The sequence below is a fragment of the Mauremys reevesii genome, linkage group 26 (assembly GCF_016161935.1).
Source record: "Mauremys reevesii isolate NIE-2019 linkage group 26, ASM1616193v1, whole genome shotgun sequence".
Taxonomy (NCBI): Eukaryota; Metazoa; Chordata; order Testudines; family Geoemydidae; genus Mauremys; species Mauremys reevesii.
This window is the reverse complement of record NC_052648.1, coordinates 3,848,123-3,866,839: the sequence shown is the minus strand read 5'-3', so window position 1 is coordinate 3,866,839 and position 18,717 is coordinate 3,848,123.

Here is an 18,717-nt window from a genome sequence, read left to right as displayed (position 1 = left end):
CCCTGTGTATGGGGGGGGATGCAATAATCCATGGCCTCAGAGCTGCTGGGATGCTCTCCCCCCTTATTCCCCTCCCTGCATCTGCCCGACTTGATCCTTTAATGAGCATCCCCGTGACGAGCCCCCAGGCTGCAGTTTGGGTTCTGGTGCTGGGGTGGCCGGGAGCCGCGGCGCGTTGGGGGCTGGTAGCCCACTTGATGTTTTGCCAGTCTCCAGCCTGTTGCTCCTGGCCCCCTGCCACATGGAGCAGCTTCAAGTCAGATGACTTGATGCCCATTGTTCACCCCCATCCTTGGGTCCATCCTGGGCCAGCAGTTCCCAGCCCCCTTAACCACCTTCTATCCCAATTCATCCGTCATGGGCCCGGACCCCTGACCCTCTCCCCAGCCACTTTCCTAGCTCTCCCCCAAGCCCCTGCTCCTTTCCCCCTCCCCCAACCCTTGTCTGAGCACGGCTGGGACCGTCCCAGCAAGCCTGGGCACCATTCCATGCCCCCTGCCCCGGCTGGGAAGCCGTGGGGAGGTCGGGCGCACGGCTGGGTGCCAGGGGTGGTGAGGGAATAGGGCCATTGCGGCGTTAGAGGGAGAGTTCTCGGGAGCCCCCTCCCGGGCCCTGGGGCACGTGGCCGGGCGTCCCCAGCACACGTGGCTGGGCAAGGCGGGAGGGTGGCGTGCTGCCGAGCCACGGGAGATGGTGGCACTCTGGTGCCACAGCAAGTGGAGTGAGTTCAGGGCCCCAGCTCGCCATGGCTCCATGGGCCCCATGGCACAGAGGCCTCCCAGTGTGGGAAGCTGCAGCATACACTGGGCCTGAGCCCCAGCGATCCCAGAGCCGGCCCTGCTGGGGCACTGACCCCGCTCCCAGGGAGGGCAGGGTGATGGGCTGGGGGCCATTGGGCTCCACGCACAAAGAGCATCCTGTTCCCAGCACTGGCGATGAGCTCATCGCTCTCCGGGGCAGCCCAGGCTCGGGCCAGGGCCAGCCGCCCAGGCCGAGGTTTCGTGGCAGTTCCTGGGGAGCAGGGCTGGCCTGGCTGCCCCTGGCTCCGCATTCCCCCATGATATCACTGCCCAGGCATCCCAGGCTGGCTTCTCCTCCCCGCTGACCGGCAGCTGGCTGGAGGCCACCGCAGGGAGCCAGGCTGCAGGGCGGGGAGCGGGGGAGAAGGAGGGGGAGCAAATGGGAGAAGCAGCTGGACCTGGGGGCGGGGGACATTCAGGACCCGGGGGATTGTGGCAGTACCTAGCGCCCCTAGGGGCTTTGTGCTCTCCTGTCACCCTGCTCCCCAACTCACCTGCCACCCCCTCCTTGGCCCTGATGGACAAAACCCCGAAGCCAGGGGTGCTGGGGGGGTAGGAGACTCAGCTGCGGTGGAGCTGGAGGGGTCTGGGCACGTCTTGATTTACAGAGGAGCCCACGAAACCCAGGCTGGCCCCAATCCCGCCCATCACGCATGTATACGTGCCACACACCCCTGCTGCATGCCTCCCCATGTGTGCCCGTTCCCTGCACACACCTGCATGTGCCTGTGTATCACGCCCCACCCATGCATCTGCCCACACACACACGCACCCCCCCATTGTGCAGGCACCCTACATGTTCTGTCACACGCGTGCCCGATCCCGTCGCGCCAGCCCCACGCGCATGTACACTGTCACCACATGGGTAGGTGGCCCACACCCTCCGGGACGCAGACTCAGTACATCCAGGCTGCACACCTGCTCCTTGCACACATGTGCACCACGTGAACGTGAAACAATGCCCACCACCACACACGTGTGACATGCATGCAGACTCCCCCTCCCCTGCACCCAAACACGGGTGCAAATGGGATGACTTGGGAGGATGGCAGAGCTGAGATGCCCTTTGACACGGGCCGGGGCAGCTGACCCAAACTGACCCCATCTGCCTTTGAACTCATGCCCGGTGCTGGGAGCAGATTGGCGTGCGCCAACCTGCGTGGGTCGGGGAGGGGCCCCGTGAATAGGTCGGGCTGGAGCCTGTCCCAGCTACAAAGGGAATCTAGAGGCAGAGGGAGAGAGAGCAGAGAGGGGGAGGAAGGAAAGGGGAGGATAGCTGGGGAGGGTTGAAAGCAGGGGGAAAGGAGGATGAGTTGAGTTCGGTGGGGAGGGTAAGTGGGGGAGTTTGGTGGGGAGGGCTGGGGAAGGGAGGGGCGCAGGCCGGGGGTGCTGCGGGGGCGGCGAGGGGAGAGGCGGGCAGCCGCGGGGGAGGGAGAGGGTCTGAGCTGGCGTGTTTGTTATTTTATCAAAGTCAGTTCCTGGAATGTTTTTAATTCCATGATCCTGTCCCTGCCCCGTGCCAGCCCTATCGCTCCCGGCCATCTCCCCACGCCCGGCGAGGGCTGGCGGCTCCCAGCCAGAGCGCGCTGCAGCTCCCTTGGCACAGGCAGCCTGGTCCTGGCACAACCTGTCACCTTTGCTGCTGCTCCCGGGGCCGTCTGGGGGGCTGCGGGTGCTGCGGGGATGGGGAGGCCGAGCTGGGCCCAGATGGAGGGGACGCGGGGGCAGATGGGGCCAAGGGCTGGAGCCTCCAGGCACGGCTGGTTCGCAGAGGCCACGGAAGCAGGGCTCATGGCAAGGGAGGGTGTGAGGGGCGCTGGATCTAGGGGTAACCAGAGGCCTCAGTCCCTCGGGGGCAGACAACCTGGCCCCTTTCCCCAGCTCCTCCCTCCTGGTCTGGGCACTCTGGGATGGGGAGCATGAGAGAGGGGTGACCCCGCCGCCCAGGCCCTGCGTCCCCATCACCGCCCCGCCCAGCTGGGGAGATGGGCTCTTCCCCTCCCCCGGAGGGGAACAGCCCCCCTCTCCATGGCCGACCCCCACTCCCTGCTGAGGGCTCTTCGCACTGCCCTGATGAGAGGGACGCAGGGCAAGGCTGTGCACCCCCCCACCCCCCACATCAGCCAGCCTCCTTCCCTTCCCCCTCTTCGGTCTTGCTCTCCCTGCTCCTCCCCCACCCACTGGATCCGCCTCCTCCCTGCTGTCTACCCCCGCCCCCCGCCCCCTCACTCCTCATCTGTCTCTGCCACCCCCCCCCTCCAGTCTGGGCCTGCCCCACCCCCGCACCACCCCCAGCTCCCCAATGCCTTGAAGGGTGAGAAGGTATAAAGAAACCAGCTCTCCCCCAGCTCCTTTGTGCCGCAGGAGCATCTATGACTCCGCCTCCCCACCCCCATTTCTCCCCCCGCCCCCGCCTGGGGCTCTGGGGGTGGGGGGCTGCAGAATACAGGGCAGAGCCATGAGCCCAGCGGCGCCACCCCCTGGGCCCTGCCTGGCCTCATACATGGGGCATTGCAGCTTGTGCGGAGAGTTGGGGGGGTGGATGGGAAGGGGCAGGAACTGAGCTCCCCCTTCCCCCTCCCAGATCTGAGGATGTCTCAGAACTAGGATGCCCACCCTTGACCCTCAGCTGGGCTCCCCCGCACAGGGGGCAGTGAGTGGGGCTCCCAATCCCCCTGCCCCCAGCTGGGCTCTGCCCCATCTCCTCCAAAGCTGCTTCCCCCGGGGCCAGAGCACCAGCCCCCTCCCAGCTTGGGGGGGAGGGAGCAAGCTGGGGCCTCTGCTTTCACCCAGAAACTGAGGCACAAAGCAGGGCTGTGACTTGTCGAAGGTCACTCAGCCAGGCAGTGGCAGAGCCAGGAGTAGCACGCAGGTCCACTATATCCTCACTGAGCAGGGAGCTGTAACCCCCTGTGCTTCTCCAGCGGGCGCGCCGTCTCCCAGCTGCTGGCCGAGCACAGCACAAACATTGGAAGCTCTCTGAGAGACACTGTAGTTTATTCCCCCCCCCCAGGGGAAACTGAGGCACAAATCGGGGCAGTGACTTGCCTCATGCCGTACAGGGGAAGAGTTGGGATTAAAATCTAGAAGTCCTGGCTTTTAGCTCCCTGCTTTTGCCACTCGGCAACACCTCCCTTCTAGAGCCCAGAGTAGAACCCAGGAGTCCTGACCTGCCGCCCCCTCCTGCTCTAAGCATTGGGCCAGGTTCCCTTTAAAGAAGACAGGCATGTCGTGGCTCATGCGGTCTCTGATTAGCTGGGCTCTCTAGGGTATTCCCTGAGCCAGTCATGCCACAAAGGGGTCGATACCCGCGGGGAGCAGCTGCCCTCTGGATCAACCCATCCACCTTGTCCCAGCCACTCACTGGGTGGCATGGGAAAAAAGTCACAGCCGGAGGACGCTGTCTCCCGCTCGGCCCGATAAGCATCTCAGCTCTTATCTAAGAGCCGGGGGATGCCCACCCTGGCAAGCAGCAGCTGGATCAGTCAGGCGCGCTGCTCCCAGCGCCGTCTCTATGGCTGGGGCTCCTGGAACTTAAATGCTCCCCACCCCCCAACAAAAACAGCTGATGCAAAGCAGCAGCAGAAGCTGAGCAGCCTGGAGCAGCGAGCTGGGGGGGCCTGGCTCCTGTCCCTGACGCCGGCCCTGTCTGGGTGAGGAAGGTCAGGATCTCCCAGCAGCCTCACTGGGCTTTGCAGAGCGTTTTCACAGCTGGCCACTGATGCGTGCCCAGCATGACCCACCGGGGGCCCCAGTGTCGTCAATGCTCAGCGCCTACAGGGCCCATGGACCTCACCTGGAGTCAGGGCACTCGGCCCCCAATTCCAAGGGACCCTGTCAGCGCTGTGCTGCAGCCGACGCAGAGGGCAGGTAGCGTGGGATAGTGACGGGGTCCCACATGCCCCGCAAGCTGCCTGCCACTCCCCTCCCCACGCCAATGCCGAATAGTGGTTCCAGATCCACCGTATAATCACAAAGCGGTACGCCAAAGTGTCCTGACTCCCAGCCCCCCTGCTCTAACCACTAGGCCTTACGCACCCGGCTACCAGACATGGGAACAGAAACCAGGGACTGTGGCACCCAGCGCCCTAACCACTAGACTCCCCTCCCCTCCCCAGAGCTGGGGATAGAACCCAGGAGGCCTGACTCCCGGCCCCCACCCCACTCACCACTCCTGGCAGGCAGGGCGTGAAGGGCGGAGGAGTTCAGACAGGCTCCAAGCTCTGATAGCACATACCAGCTCCCCCGCCCAGGGACACCAAGGCAGGGAGGGCCATGGGTGGCTCTGCTCACGCCATGCAGAGGCCCCTCTTAACCTACACCCTTGTCTCTGCTCCCTCCATTGCTTTCCCATCCCCCCTTTGCCCTGCCAACCAAGTCCTTCAGCTCCCCTCCTGGTTCTGCAGGAGGCTGCGATTTCCTTGGGAAATGCAGCCTGGGGAAGCCCATTCACACACAAGCTGCCGGTGCCCAGCTCCCATCAGGCTGAGCTGGAGGCATGCAGCTTGGGGACAGATTTGCCATCGCGTTCATAACCTAGTAGGGCCCACAAGACTAAGGGAGAGTGGCTAGTAGCCACCATTAGCTCCAGGAAGCCACAAGCTGGTAAACGGAGTTTCTGCTATTACTAGTTTTGTTTATTGGCTGAGTCACAAGGCTTTGAGGTACCACCGGGCTCTCATATCCCTAGGACAAGCAGAGATCCTGGGCAGCCACAGGCCAAGGCTCCTAGCGGGGCATGGGGAGGCGTTAACCCCAGCCCAGCTCCGAGCATGGCTGGGGGGTGGGAGGGCTGTCGATCCAGGACTCAGTTCACCCCAACAAGGACGGTGAGTTTCTGAGCTCCCAAGCAGACGCCGTGTTCTCTGCTCCTGCCAGGAACGTGCTGGCAGCTCAGCCGCCCACCCGGCGTCTGGCAGAGCCGCGCCAGCCCGGTCTCTCACCATCGCCCGGCTCAGACGCCAGGTGCCCAGGCACAGCACCCAGGCAGCTGCCGAGCTGTGTACGGGCACCAGCCTGCTGGGGGTGGGGGGTGGGGGCGGTGCCGTGTGTGGGAGGCGGATTCTTTCTGACTGGGGTTTGGATTTTTCCTTAACAAATCATTAACCCTGAAAGAGAAAAACCCTGAAAGCAAAAGGAAATGGGAGCTGGGGACAGCACAGGGGAGGCTGGCGGCTTTGCAGGGGGGACTGGGAGCATTGCGGGGGGCTGGGACCATCCTGGTGGAGCTGGAGTATTGTGGTGGAGGAGAGGACTGACCAAGTTACAGGCACTATTACCCCTCCCAGTCCAAGGGGGCCCCTCTCTGACTGACCCCATCAACCCCTGCCCCCAGGGGCTCCCCCACTGCCCAGCCCTGGTGCAGAAGTCACTGCTTCCCAAGCCTGGGGGTTCTGAGACATGGGTCCCCTGAAGCCTCTCACTGGGCAGCCCCTTCCATACCAACGTGGCCTGCATGGCCTGGTGCAGATGGGGGGAAGGGGGGGTCGTTCCAATGGGAAAAGGCTTGTTCTAGGAGTGTTTTCTAAAGCCGGTTGGATTCTGGGTTCATCTGATCCCCTCTAGGAGGTCGTCCCACCCCCAGCCCCCTCCCCTGAGAATCCTTCATCCCCCCACAGGCTAGAAACAGTGAGGGGAGCAGGTTTCAGACCTGGAGCCCAGGGCCCAGCTCCCGCGCCCAGTCGCACTCCAGCTCCAGCTCTGGGCCTGGCACTGGGGCTCTCAGGGCTGCGGGCTGGGCTGATGGGGAGCTCCGAGGTCAGGGTGAAGCAGGCAGGGCTGCAAGTCTCGGCATGGCCCCCCCCAGCAGCCGGCGTGGGGCAGAGGTCGTGAGCGGCACTGACCCGAGGGGGCAGGGGGAGGTGATTGCCACACAGCCCACGTGGGAGTGGAGCCCCCTGCAAATCGGAAAGGTGGAAGATGGGGAGGGGGGGAGGCGGGAGCCTGGAGGGAGCAATTGGCCTCTTGACCCTGCAGGAATCCAGGGCGGACAGAGGTGGGATAGTCGGGACTTGATCAATGAGCTAGGAGGGCCTCGCTCACGGCTGCCTTGCCCTGTCCTGCTCTCCCCCCACTGCCTGCTCTGGATCCATGGGCCCCCCCCAACTGAGCTGCACCGGCATGGATCTATGCCCCCCCAGCCCCCACCTGCCCTGGAACTGTGCCCCCCCCCACCTCCGAGGACCCATACCCCCTCCCCAGCCCCCACCTGCCCTGGATCTGTGCTCCCCCCACCTCCGAGGACCCATACCCCCTCCCCTGGCCCCATCTGCCCTGGATTCATGCCCCCACCCCCCAGCTTCCACAGGACCTGGATCCGTGCCCCCCAGCCCCTCACCTTTCCATAACTTCTCTGCCATGCCAGGGCCATGCTAACCCAGGTCTGCAGCCTGGCAGCTCCCAGCACCTGTTCCCCCAACAGCCTGCCCGTGAAGCTGCTTTGGGGGGGGAGCTGTGTGCTCTGCTGAGCTCAAGGGGCTGTGATGGAGCTTCTTGACCCCCTAAAAGCCCCATAGATGTCATGTGACCTGGGGGGGCAACTTTGGGTGTGCCCCCCTGCCCCCCCCCCAATGCAGCCACAACAGGCCCTGGGACTCCAGGTCTCCTTTGCAGCCTGCTGTGACCTCTCCCCCTGCCTCCCACAATCCTCCAGCTCCCCTCGCTGATCCACCCCATCCCTGCTGCCAGCTCCCACCCCTGCCACAGCCAAGCACCCCAACCCCAGCTGGAAAACCCACCAGGTACCAGCATCCAGCCCACCCCCTGGCCAGTCCTTCCTGTCTCCTGCCCCCCACCCCGGACAGCAAAGACGGGCCCCAGCTGAGAGCTGGAGCCAGGTCGGGAACCGGGTCTGGGCAGTAACCAGGAGGGAGTGGCCTGGGTTTTTGCACAAACCTCCCCAGTGGGATTTGCACAACTTAGGGCTGGTTTGGGTCTGGGCTCTGCGTGATCGGAACCACCCCGAGCTCAGGGCAGAAATGGACCCGACTTGGCCCGTTTCTGCCAAGAGGCTGCTGCTGCGTGAGTGCTGAGACGCTGTCTCCCTACTTGCCCCAAGGCTGGCCGGTATTTTACGCAGGCCGACAGAGTCTAATCTACGGCCAGCCGGGCTGCTGGAGTTACCCAGGGGGCTGCCAGTGAGACGCACGAGGAAAATCAAACACAAGCCCCCCCACACACTCCCCCAGCTTAGACTGGGTGTGCGGAGCCGCCACTCCCGGAAAGGCTCAGCTCGAGCAGGGGCTGGGAGGAGCGGGAGGTCCCAGAGATTTATAGGGGTCTGCACCCAGGGGAACACAAGATGGGGGAGTGTGTGTGTGTGTGGTGTGCTTTGGCTGCATGTGTGCGTGCAAGGTATGTTGTGAGCTGTATGTGACAGTTCTGGGAGTAATCTGTGTGTGTGAGTGCTATGTGTGTGTGCACACTTCTTGGGTGTCAGCTGTGTATGTGAGAGATCTCTGTGAGTGTGAGAAATGTGTGTGATCTGTATGAGTGTGTGTATGATCTGGGAGTGTGTGTGTCTTTGTGTGATCTGGACCTGTGCGTGCGTGTGAGAGAGAAATGTGTTCAAGCTGTGGGCTTGTGTGGGTGATTTGTGAGTGTGAGAAATGTGTATGATCTGGGAATGTGTGTATGTTTGTGTGATCTAGGAGTGTGTGTGTGTGATCTAGGAGTATGTGTAATCCCTTTCTCTGTAATCCGTGGGTGTGCGCGTGTGATCGCTGTGTGTGTGAGCTGTGTGTATGGGTGTGTGATTGCGGGGTGTGTGAGTTTCTGTGTGATCTGCCTGTAACCTGGAGGGCTTCTTTCTTCTATTCTCATAGTCCCTAAAGGCCCCCATGGAGATTGAGCCCCCATCTTGCTGAGTGCTGCACATATGGTCACAGTCAGTCGCTGCCCCAGGGAGTTTACTATCTAAATGGACAAGACAGACAAAGGGGAAACTGAGGCACAAAGCAGGGCTGTGACTTGTCGAAGGTCACTCAGCCAGGCAGTGGCAGAGCCAGGAGTAGCACGCAGGTCTCTGGACGCACCCTGCCTGCGTTGTGCAGCAGCGGCTAGGTGCAGCCGGTGGTCCTGGTCAGACAAGTGATTTGGTCCTGCTGGGGGTCAGAGCAGGGGCTGGGTATCTGGAGACCTGGGTTCTGCTCCTGTCTCTGACACTGATGGGCTCTAGGACCTGGGACAAGTCCCTCCCTCTAGTCTAGCCATGCCCTGGCTGCTGGTGTACCAATACCCTTAGTTCACACAGGTCCCACGCCTCAGTTTCCCCTTCTGCCCACCGTGGGCGACGATACTGGCCCCCTGAGTAAGAGACATGGAGGGGGAAGATGAAAGTGCTGAGCATTGTCATTAGCTGTCATGAGGCCGTTCAGCCTCCCACCCATGCACCCCGAGGTTTTGTTGCATCTGGCTGCCTGGCAGACCCCCTTGAGCCTGGGTTTCTAGCTCAGCCTAATGCCCACGTCTCTCTCTGTCTAGGTTTCCATGCTGCTGACCCCCCCCCCCTCCAGGACACTCCCCAGCTGGGAGCAGGTGTTGATTATTTAAGGCAAATATTTGCCCTGGCCCTGCCTGCCCAGGCCCCTCTCCAGGGGTGGGGGCCTGAAGTGTTTGCATTGCTCAGTGGGCTGCTCCCTCAGCCGCCCCCCGCCACCTGCAGAGGTTCAGGTGAATCAACCTCTGTGCAGAAGGGAAGGGGGCTGGGGGATCCGGGAAGGAAGCCGGGCAGGGTGAGGCGGCTGCAGGCTGAGCGCCCCTCTGCCCAGCAGGGGGCAGCCACGTGCACCAGCGTCACACCCCTGCCACACCGGAGCAGGGGGGAATGTCTGCCCCTAGCAGGGGCAGGGAGTTCACCCACTCCCGCCCCCTCCCCGCTGCCGTACAATGGGTCTGGGGGTTGGTCCCCACAGTCAGACAGGAGGCCTCAGACACAGAGCTGGGGGGTAGCTATTGAGTAGCTGGCACCTCGGTGGCCCCTGTGGCTGCAGTGTCTGAGCACCTCACAGGCTTCAGGGCGTTTATCCTCACAACACCCTTGTGAGGCAGAGCCGGGCTGTGATCCCCACTGGGGAAACTGAGGCACAGAGCGGCTAAGGGACTTGCCCAAGGTTAGACAGGGAGTCTGGGGCAGAGCAGGGAATCAAACCTGGCGTTTTTCAAGTCCTAGGCTAGTGCCCGACCCAACGGCAGGGCCCTGTGAAGGAAGCAGGGCTTGGGGAAGGTGCAGCCAGCACCCGCCTCCCCCCGCCCCCAGGTTGGATGCTTGTGGGTGGCCTATAGGACCCCTGGCTGCCCCCATTAGATTCCTACCCCGCTGCCCCTGAACCCCCCAGGTCCCACATTCCAGCTGAGGTATGTGCAGGGGAATGTCGGTCGGAGCACTCCCACCACGCTCCCTGTGGGCCCCACACCCCTGATCGCGGCTCTCCCTCCTCAACCCCCCCTCCCCGCCAGCTGCGGGAGTCCCAAAAGCTACCTGGAACTGGACAGAGCAGGAGGTTTCCCCCCCCCCCCCAGCCCAGGTGCCATTGTCCATCTCATTCCCGCACAGATGGCCCAGGAGAACAACATGTCACGGCCTGTTCCCCCGGCATCCCAACCGCTGCGGTCACACCCCGCCCCACATGCCTTCCCTAAAGCAACCACTGGGCCCCAGGGTCGGCTCCTCCCTCCCCAAAGCACCCCCTATACACACAACACCCCCAGGTGCCCTCTGGGGGGCTGATTCCCCCAGACACCCCCTCCCCATACACACCCACAAAGCATTCTCTGGTCCCCAGAGAAAATCCAAATCCAGACCCCACCACCGAAGCTTAGTCCAACGCCCACCCGCCAACAGCCATTGTGCCCCTTCTCCCCCCACCCCCACATGGACAGCGTGGACAGGCCATCCCTGTGCCAGGCATCCCATGAACCTCGAAGCTTCCTCCAAGGATGTGGCTCGCGCCTGCCCTCCCAGCGCCCGGACTGACAGCAAGCAGGATCCAGCACCCTGACCCCATCAGGCCAGGCAAAGAGGTCATTAGCCCAGCAGCGGGGCCAGGCATAATGACCATAATCATGCGCTGCCCTCCAAGCTGATGAGTCCGAAGACGGTGGCACAACCCTGCCTAGCTTTGTAGTCCCGCAGTGTCATTACCTCCACTGCAGAGGGGGAAACTGAGGCATGTGACAGGGACGTGTCTGATTCAAGATCACAAAGTGAGTCAGTGGCAGAGCCGGGAATGGAACCCAGGAGTTCTGATTCCCAGCTCTTCCCCTCCCAACTCACAAGATCCCTCTCCCCACCCAGGGTGAGAACTAGACCCCAGAAGTCCTGACACACAGCCCCCACCTTGCTCTAACCATTAGACCATCCTTCCCCATCAAAGATGGGCAAAAACAGACGGGGAAGGTGGCTTTTGCCAGAACTAAACCAGGGCTGGTTTGGGTCCAGAGTCCCATTTATGTGGACCCACAAATTTAAGGCTTGAGGGGGGAATTCAGATGCTGCCCCCCACCCCACAACATGTGCCTATCATAGCAGGAGCCAGGCCAAGGGAGAGCCTCTATTACCACATGATTACTCAATGTTGGGACAGGGCAGACAAAGCTGACCCTGGCTAGCGAACTCCTGGGTTTGATTTCCAATGGTGGGAGGCGATGTCTAGTGGGTAGAGCAGGAAGGACGCCTGGCTTCTATTCCTGGCATTTGGAGGGGAGTGGGGTCTAGTGGTTAGAGGGAGGGGGAACTGGGAGTCAGGATTCCTGGGGGCTAATCCTAGTTCTGTTGCTGACCCTCCTTCCCCTGCAGCTAAGGGAGTCCCCCTCTTCCCCATCCACGTCACCTCCCCTCCCAGGCCTGGGTGCAGCCATGTCACCCCGATGCGCTGGTGCAGCCTCCCGTGGCCTGGCTGGGCGGCTTCCCTGCCGCAGACACTTCCTCCCCAGAGCACAGGGCGGGCGCTCCCGGCGAGCATGCAGCCCTGTGTCATTGCCATGAACAAGCAGCTAGTAATCCTGGGGAGCCGCACGCCCTGGGCCTGTGAGACAGCTCTGGACCACCCCCACGAGGCTGCATGGCCTGGTGTTTATGCATCTGGGTCACACCTTGTGTTAGGGGGCTCCTTCTCCAAAGCCTGCAATGCTTCTAGGAACCCTGCCCCCCTCCCAGGGCCTGTTCCTGGGCTCACTCCCACCGGGGGGGGAATCGAGTCACAGCGGCCTGGCCCTGGCTGTGAGAGAATCAGGCCCACTGGGCTCCTTTAAGGGCTGGGAGTGGTCAGGGAGGTGTCTGCAGGGACCGGGTTGGGCAGGGGGGGGCCTGCACTGGGGACAGAGGTTCTCCCCTAAATATCCCGATTCATTAACCAACTTTGCTGCCATCCCCCTCCCCTCCTCTAGACCAACCCTTGCTGGGCTTTCAGTCCTACAGACCAGCTGAGCGGGGCGGGGGGGGTTGTGTGAATGCTGGGGCCCTGCACCAGTGGTGGGGGGCTGCGTGTGTATGGAGGGCTCGCTGCCGTATTGGGGCTGGGGGACCCCCCTCCAGCCACATGGTCTGGCTCCCAAGGATCTTGCCTGATTGGGGGTTGAGTGCTCGTTGATCAAGGAGAAAGGGCTCTGTGGGGCCCCTTCCCCCTCCCCCCCCCAGGCGCGTGGGAGAAGCAGGGAGGGGAGGCTCATCCCAGAAGGAGCTGCCTGGCAGCCCGTGTGTGTACACCATCCTGCAGGGATTGCCTTAAAAGGCTTCTGCCATTTGCTCCCGGAGCAGGCAACGCGCTCCTCTTCCAGTTGCCAAATTTGGCGTGACTCAGTCGGCGAGCCGCCGGGGAGGGGGGTGTCCGGGCGGGGGACACAGGGAGGAGGCCCCGGGGCTCGCTCTACTCGAAATGACGTCAAAGGCCGGGAGCTGGCAGCGCAGGGAGGGACCGTGTTTCTGCGTGTGTCACTGCGGTAACCTGAAGCCACTTCCTCTCCGGAGGGCTCCAAACTCCGGCACTCACTCCCCTTCTGTAGAAATAGAGCCGAGCTCGAGGAGCTGCCAGGGCCCAGTGGGGAGGTGCCAGATCTGCTTGACGGGGGATCGCTGGTGCCCCCCCTCCCGCTGGTCCCATTTGGGGAAGGGCCCCGGTTCCACCCCAAGGCCTAGTCTGTGCACAGCTTTAACTAGACCGGTTCCCCCCAGTGTGGACGCAGTTATACTGGTATAACGACACTGCTAGTGGTCCCATTCCCATAGGGGATGAGGAATAAGCTATGCTGGTGTAAGGTGCCATAATACCAGTATATCTGCAGCCACGCTAGAGGTTGGACCGGCGTAACTATGGCCACAGGAATCGGGGACAATGGCTGTATCGGCCAGGCCTGAGTGACGGGAAGCAACCCTGCGATGTGATCCAGGTAGTAGGCAGAACCCTGCTGTCCCCAGGCAGGGAGCCCATGGGTGTCACATTGCCGGCTCAGGGCCAAGGAGCAGTGTGGGGCTGTTGTGTGTGGGGTGGGGAGCGGGGGAATGTTATGGGGCTGTGACCCAATAAAGCATAAATCTGCAGACACTGCCCTCAGCCACGTGGTAACCCTGGGGAACAGGGCACTTGGGGTCATCGCCAGCGCTGCTATCGACATGCTGTATGACACTGGGGGAGTCATTGCCCCTCGCTGCCTCAGTTTCCCCTCCCACCCTTTGGCTCTTTAGCCTGTGAGTTCTTTGGGGCAGGAGCTGTCGCTCTCCCTGTGTCTGAGCAGCATCTGGCACAGCGGGGCCCTGATCGTGGCTGGGGCCGCTAGGTGCACCCGTACGCCAGATAATCAATAGTAACAGAGCTCAGGGCTTTTATGCGCGGAGGTATTCATCCAATAGCTTGCGGTTGGTATTTCACACCCTCCCTCGTCCGCCCAGCAGGGTCCCCCCCACCCAGCTCCACTGTCCCAAGCATCTCGGTGCCAAGGGAAGCCTGTGCCAACCACCCACTCCTCACCCTCCTCTGGGGAGAAGGCTCCGATCTCCAGGAACATGCTCCCCCCTCCCTGTGGGTAATCCCCTTCCATAAAGCCAGGGTTGCGGGGAGGGTGGGTCCCAGGTGGGAGAAAGCAATGAATGCCTGTGAATCAGGAGGGTGTGAGATTGCACAGTGGCCTGGGGTTGGTGTGAGGGGGGTGCATCTGCCACCCCCTTGCAGCAAAGCCACTGGGACCCCCCACACACATACAGGGCAGTGGGAGCAGAGCGCCCCTTCTTTCTCTGCCAGGCCACCCGGCCCCACAGCATCGGGTGCCAAAGCACAGGTGCAGGTGGGAGGGAAGCGAAGTATTTTCAGTTGTGGCAGGAAGAAGGGGCCCTGGCTGCACGGGCGGTGGAGGAAGGGAAGCTGCTGCCTCCCACGCTGTCACACAAAGGCGCCCCTCCACCCGCCCCCACGCTGGCCAGCTGAGCGCCGAAAGGCATTGCTCAAGAGGATGTGAGCTCAGGCAGGCCACCGCGGCTCAATGGCTGCATCGCCTTGACAAGCCCCCAGCCCCTCTTGGCCGGAGGGGGTGAGAGCCCACTTTGTCCTGGAAGCCGGCCTGCTGTGCCCCAAACCCCCCCATGGTCACCACCCAGTGCCACGCTCGTGGGCATCTGAGCTGCCAGGAGGAGCACAGAGGGCAGAAGGGAGAGAGGCAAGGGCCAGCTGGGAGCAAAGCCAGACCCACGGGGGAAGGAAAGTAGCAAGAGCTGAGTGTGACAAAAGCTGCAGAGCGTGCAAACAGCTGCAACGTGCAAACAGCTGCAACGTGCAAACAGCTGCGGGGGGGGGGGAATTGTGCAAGGAAAGAGGCAAGAAAGCATTAGCCACCCCCATGTGAAGGAGCAGGAATCCCAGTCTTGTGGGTCCCCAGCACCCCCCTCAGCCTCAGCTCGAATAAAGGGGCAAGTGTCAGCTGCTCAGTTGCACCCTGTTGGGCTCTGTGGGCTGGGATTAGCAGCGGGCCATGAGTGTATCGGAGCGCGCTGGCTCCCGCAGGCGCTCTCGGGCCACAATTAGCACTCTCCATGCCATGCTGTGCATGGCTGGGCCTCGATCCGCCCCACCTGCGACCCCCCCCCCCCGGGTGGCAGACCCGATGCTGCGATCCCACAGCCTGTCACCATGCCCTCTCCCTCGCCACACCAGGGAGGGCGAGTCAGCCCTTAGCACAGGTTGTTTTGGTAATCCCCATGCGTCCCTATTCAACAGACAAAGGAAAAGTTATTACCCCTATTTTACAGATGGGGCAACTGAGGCACGGGGTTAACTGAAGTGACTTGCCCAAGGTCACACAGGGAGGCAGAGGAAGAGCTGGGAGGTGTTCCCAGCTCTCGAGTCCCAGCCCAGGGCCCTACCCATAAAGCCCGCCTTGCCCTCCGTGTGCCACCTGTTCTCATCGGGCCCTATCACTGGCATTCCAGCAGCGCCCACCCCACGCCAGGCACGGTGCCCGCATGCACAACATGGCGCCGTCCCTGCCCTCAGGTGTTGGAGCAATGGGCAAACCTGAGCAACGAATTCAGATCCTGCAATCCATCAAATCAGAGCCCCCTTCGGCTCACGTCTGAGCCGTGGCAGGGAGCCAAGGGCTCTACCTCCCTCGTCCTTTGCCAGCATCATCCACCCTCCCTCTGGCCTAGGCGTCTCGAGGCCCTTCGCAGAGAAGCAGGGCGGAGGTGAGACAAGAAGGAGACACGCTAGACATGAAGAAGGGAAGGGCGAATTAATGATGGTGATGCCCAAGGTTGGACAGTCCCACCACTCACCCGAAAGCGCTCGCGTGTACACCCGGGAGCACCCAGCTCTGAAATGCAGCCACCTCTGGGGGAGGCCGTGGCAGCTGGTCAGCAGCTGCACAGTGTTTTTTTTTATTTTATTTTATTTTTTTATTAGGAACTAATCGTAGCTCGGCAGGAAGCAATGGCGCTCCTGTGGTCCAGCTATGGCAGGAGGGCCGATAGGTGGGCCTTCAGCAAACTGGCCAGTCCCTCCCTGGTCCCCTACTCTCCTTCCCCATAGGACCCAGCAGTGCCCCCTGGCCCGCCTGCCCCATTATCCCTCACCTAAAGGGCCGTTTCACAGCTCCCTTGCACAGGTCAGCAACATGCCTTGCAAAGGCAGGAGCTCCTCCGGTCATGCGTGGCTCCCTGCTCCGGCATGGGGGGCATTTTCGTCCCTGGCGTTGTTCTAGGTGGGTGGGTGGATGATGCCAGTGTGTGTGTGTGTGGGGGGGAGGGCTTGAGGCGAGGGAGGTGGGTTCTGTGTCCTGCTTTGATGCTGCCAAAACTCAGAGTTTGAAACCAGAGACCCCTCCCCAGTGTCACGCTGGCTTGGAGGGGGAGAGGGGTGTCTGGCTCAGCCTTGGGCAGCATCTCTCCTGGCCATGGGGTCCTGTTGCCGTCCCCACATCCGCCTCGGGAGACTTTGCACTGGGGCTCCAGCTGCAGGGTCCTTTGCTGGCGGCTGTGTGTGTGGCATTGGGCTGGCAGCCTCTGGGGGTGGCACCTTCCCCACCCCACCCCGCCTCCGGCAGGCGCGAATTGGCTGGCTGGAAGGACTCCACATTCTGGGCCACCTGGACGTGGGCTGTGCCAGGCAGCCAGCTGGCTGGGGGAACACGGGGGGGAGATGGGGGCTGGCTATGGATGGGAAGCAAATTAGGTTATGGGGGGGACACAAGATCTTGGGCATGTGTGCACCCTAACAGGGAGGGTAGCATGTTTGGGAACTTGCCTCTTCAGAGAGCGTGTGTGCATGTATGTGTGTGTGGAGGGGGGGGCTGTGTGTGCGGGGGAGTGAGTGGCTGTGCATGCATGTGTGTGTGTGTCACTGTGCATTTGTGTGTATGTGGGGGGGGCTGTACGTGTGTGTATGTGTGGGCTGTGTGTGTGTTTGTGGCTATGCATGTATGTGGGGGGGGCTCTGTAGGGGGGGCTATGCATGCATGTGTGTGCATGTGGCTGTGCATGCATGTGGCTGTGTGCGCACGTGTGGCTGTGTGTGTGGGGGGCATCTATGCATGCATGTGTGTGCATGTGGCTGTGCATGCCTGTGGCTGTGCATGCGTGTGCGTGTGGCTGTGCATGCGTGTGCCTGTGGCTGTGCATACACGGTGATGCCCCAGAACTGGTTCCTCCCAGAGCCCTGCTAGAGCCTTTCCGGCCACAGCTGGAGGGTGGGGGGAGGGTGGTTACCAAGCAAATGCCTCCTCCTGAGAGGCTCTTACCCCACGTCTGCGTCACAGCAAGCGGCTGGTTGCACCTGCCCGGCTGGGCTTTGACCACATCCCGTGGGGTGGGAGCTGGGGGGAGCCATCCCAGCTCGCTTGGCTGCGAGCTAGGGGAGGGTGCCACTGAAAGGGGCTCAAACCCCCCACCCCCGGTCTGAGCTGGGGCGGGTGCTGGGCTCAGCGAGTGACATGCCTGGAAACAGGGCTGCTGGGCCCCTCACCAGAGCCCCCCGAGAAAGACCCTGGCAGCCCAGCTCCTGCTCGGGGGGGGCGGGGGGGGGGTCAGCCCCCTTCACTGGGGTGCAGGAGACCTGGGCACTAGCCCCAGCTCTGTCACTGACTTACAGCGCTACCGTGGGCCAGGTGCAGCGGCCTCTCCGAGCGCACGGCGCCTATGGAGGCGAGCGGCAGTGACTAGGTGGCTGTCAGCTCTCACCCTCCCCCGGCTTCCTGCCCTCTACCAGGAACACAGACCCTGGGCCAAGCGTGCAAGGCTTGTGCAAAGGATGCATGACGCCCAACTGCTCCTCGATTGCAGTTTCCTCCTTCCGGCCTGTCGGCTTTCCACTAACCTCACCGGTGCGGGGCAGTGACTCAGGGGAGCCAAGGTCAGCCCTGGGGGTGTGGGTCGGGGGAGGGAACGACTAGAAAATAAACCCAGGCGTTATAAAGCCACAGCCCAGCCTTTGTTTGGGCTGCACAAGGGCTGGCCTCCGCCAGCGAGTGTGCTCAGAGATTGGACCTGCGCCGCTAGGTATTCCAGCACCCCCTGATGCACTCAGCCTGCCAGCGCCCCCCACCCTCACCCTTATGTCACAGCTGGGGAAACTGAGGCACAGAGTGGGGGGAAAGTGACCGCACCCAGGTCACACAGCAAACCAACAGGACTCGAACCCAGGAGTCCGGCCGCCTTGTCCCTTGCGCTGTTAAGAGACCAGCGCTCAGAATCACAAGCCTTCCGCTTCTCGCGCCCACATGCCGCTTTCGGCAGAAGGTCGAAGCTCCTGTGACCCCTGAGCACTGACAGCTGGGAGCTCAGAGCCACCCTCTCCCCCAGCCCAGGGTGGGTAGGCCCAAGCCAAAGCCAGACGGACAATGCGGGATGCGTGGGTGTGTGAGCCTCCATCAGGCCCAGCCGGTGGAACCAGAACGTCTCCACCTCACACCCAGTCCCTGCTAGAAATATGTGTGCGACAGAGGCGGGCGGGCCAGCGCCCAGCCCTGGGGGGGGAGGTCATCCGGAGAGCAGGCCAGGAACTGGTTTGCCCAGTTTGTTAGTCACCCAGAGGAAGGATGGCTCCTTGTGGGCAGGGAACTGGGCTAGGAGGCAGGAGACCCTGGGGGCTGGTCCCAGGTCCCCTGGTGGCATTTGCAAGCCCTTGGTGCCTCCAGCTGTGTGACCAGGCTAATGAGCCTCCCCCGCACCACCCCCTGGAGGCTTAGGCAAGTTGCTTCCCCTTTGGCTACTCAGCCTGTGAGCTATTCAGGGCAGGGCCGGAGCGGTTCTCGCACCTGGCCCTACAGGGCCTTTGGGCCTCGAGGGGCGCCCGGGAGAGCCACGACAAGGATCAGCGCAGACAGAGATGGCAAATCGGCAGCGGATCCCAGGGCAGCCGATGGAGCCTGGCTCCAGTGCTCAGCGTGACCCTGCCCGAGGAAGGCTGCCTCTCAGCTCACCCCGAGGGAGAAGGGAACT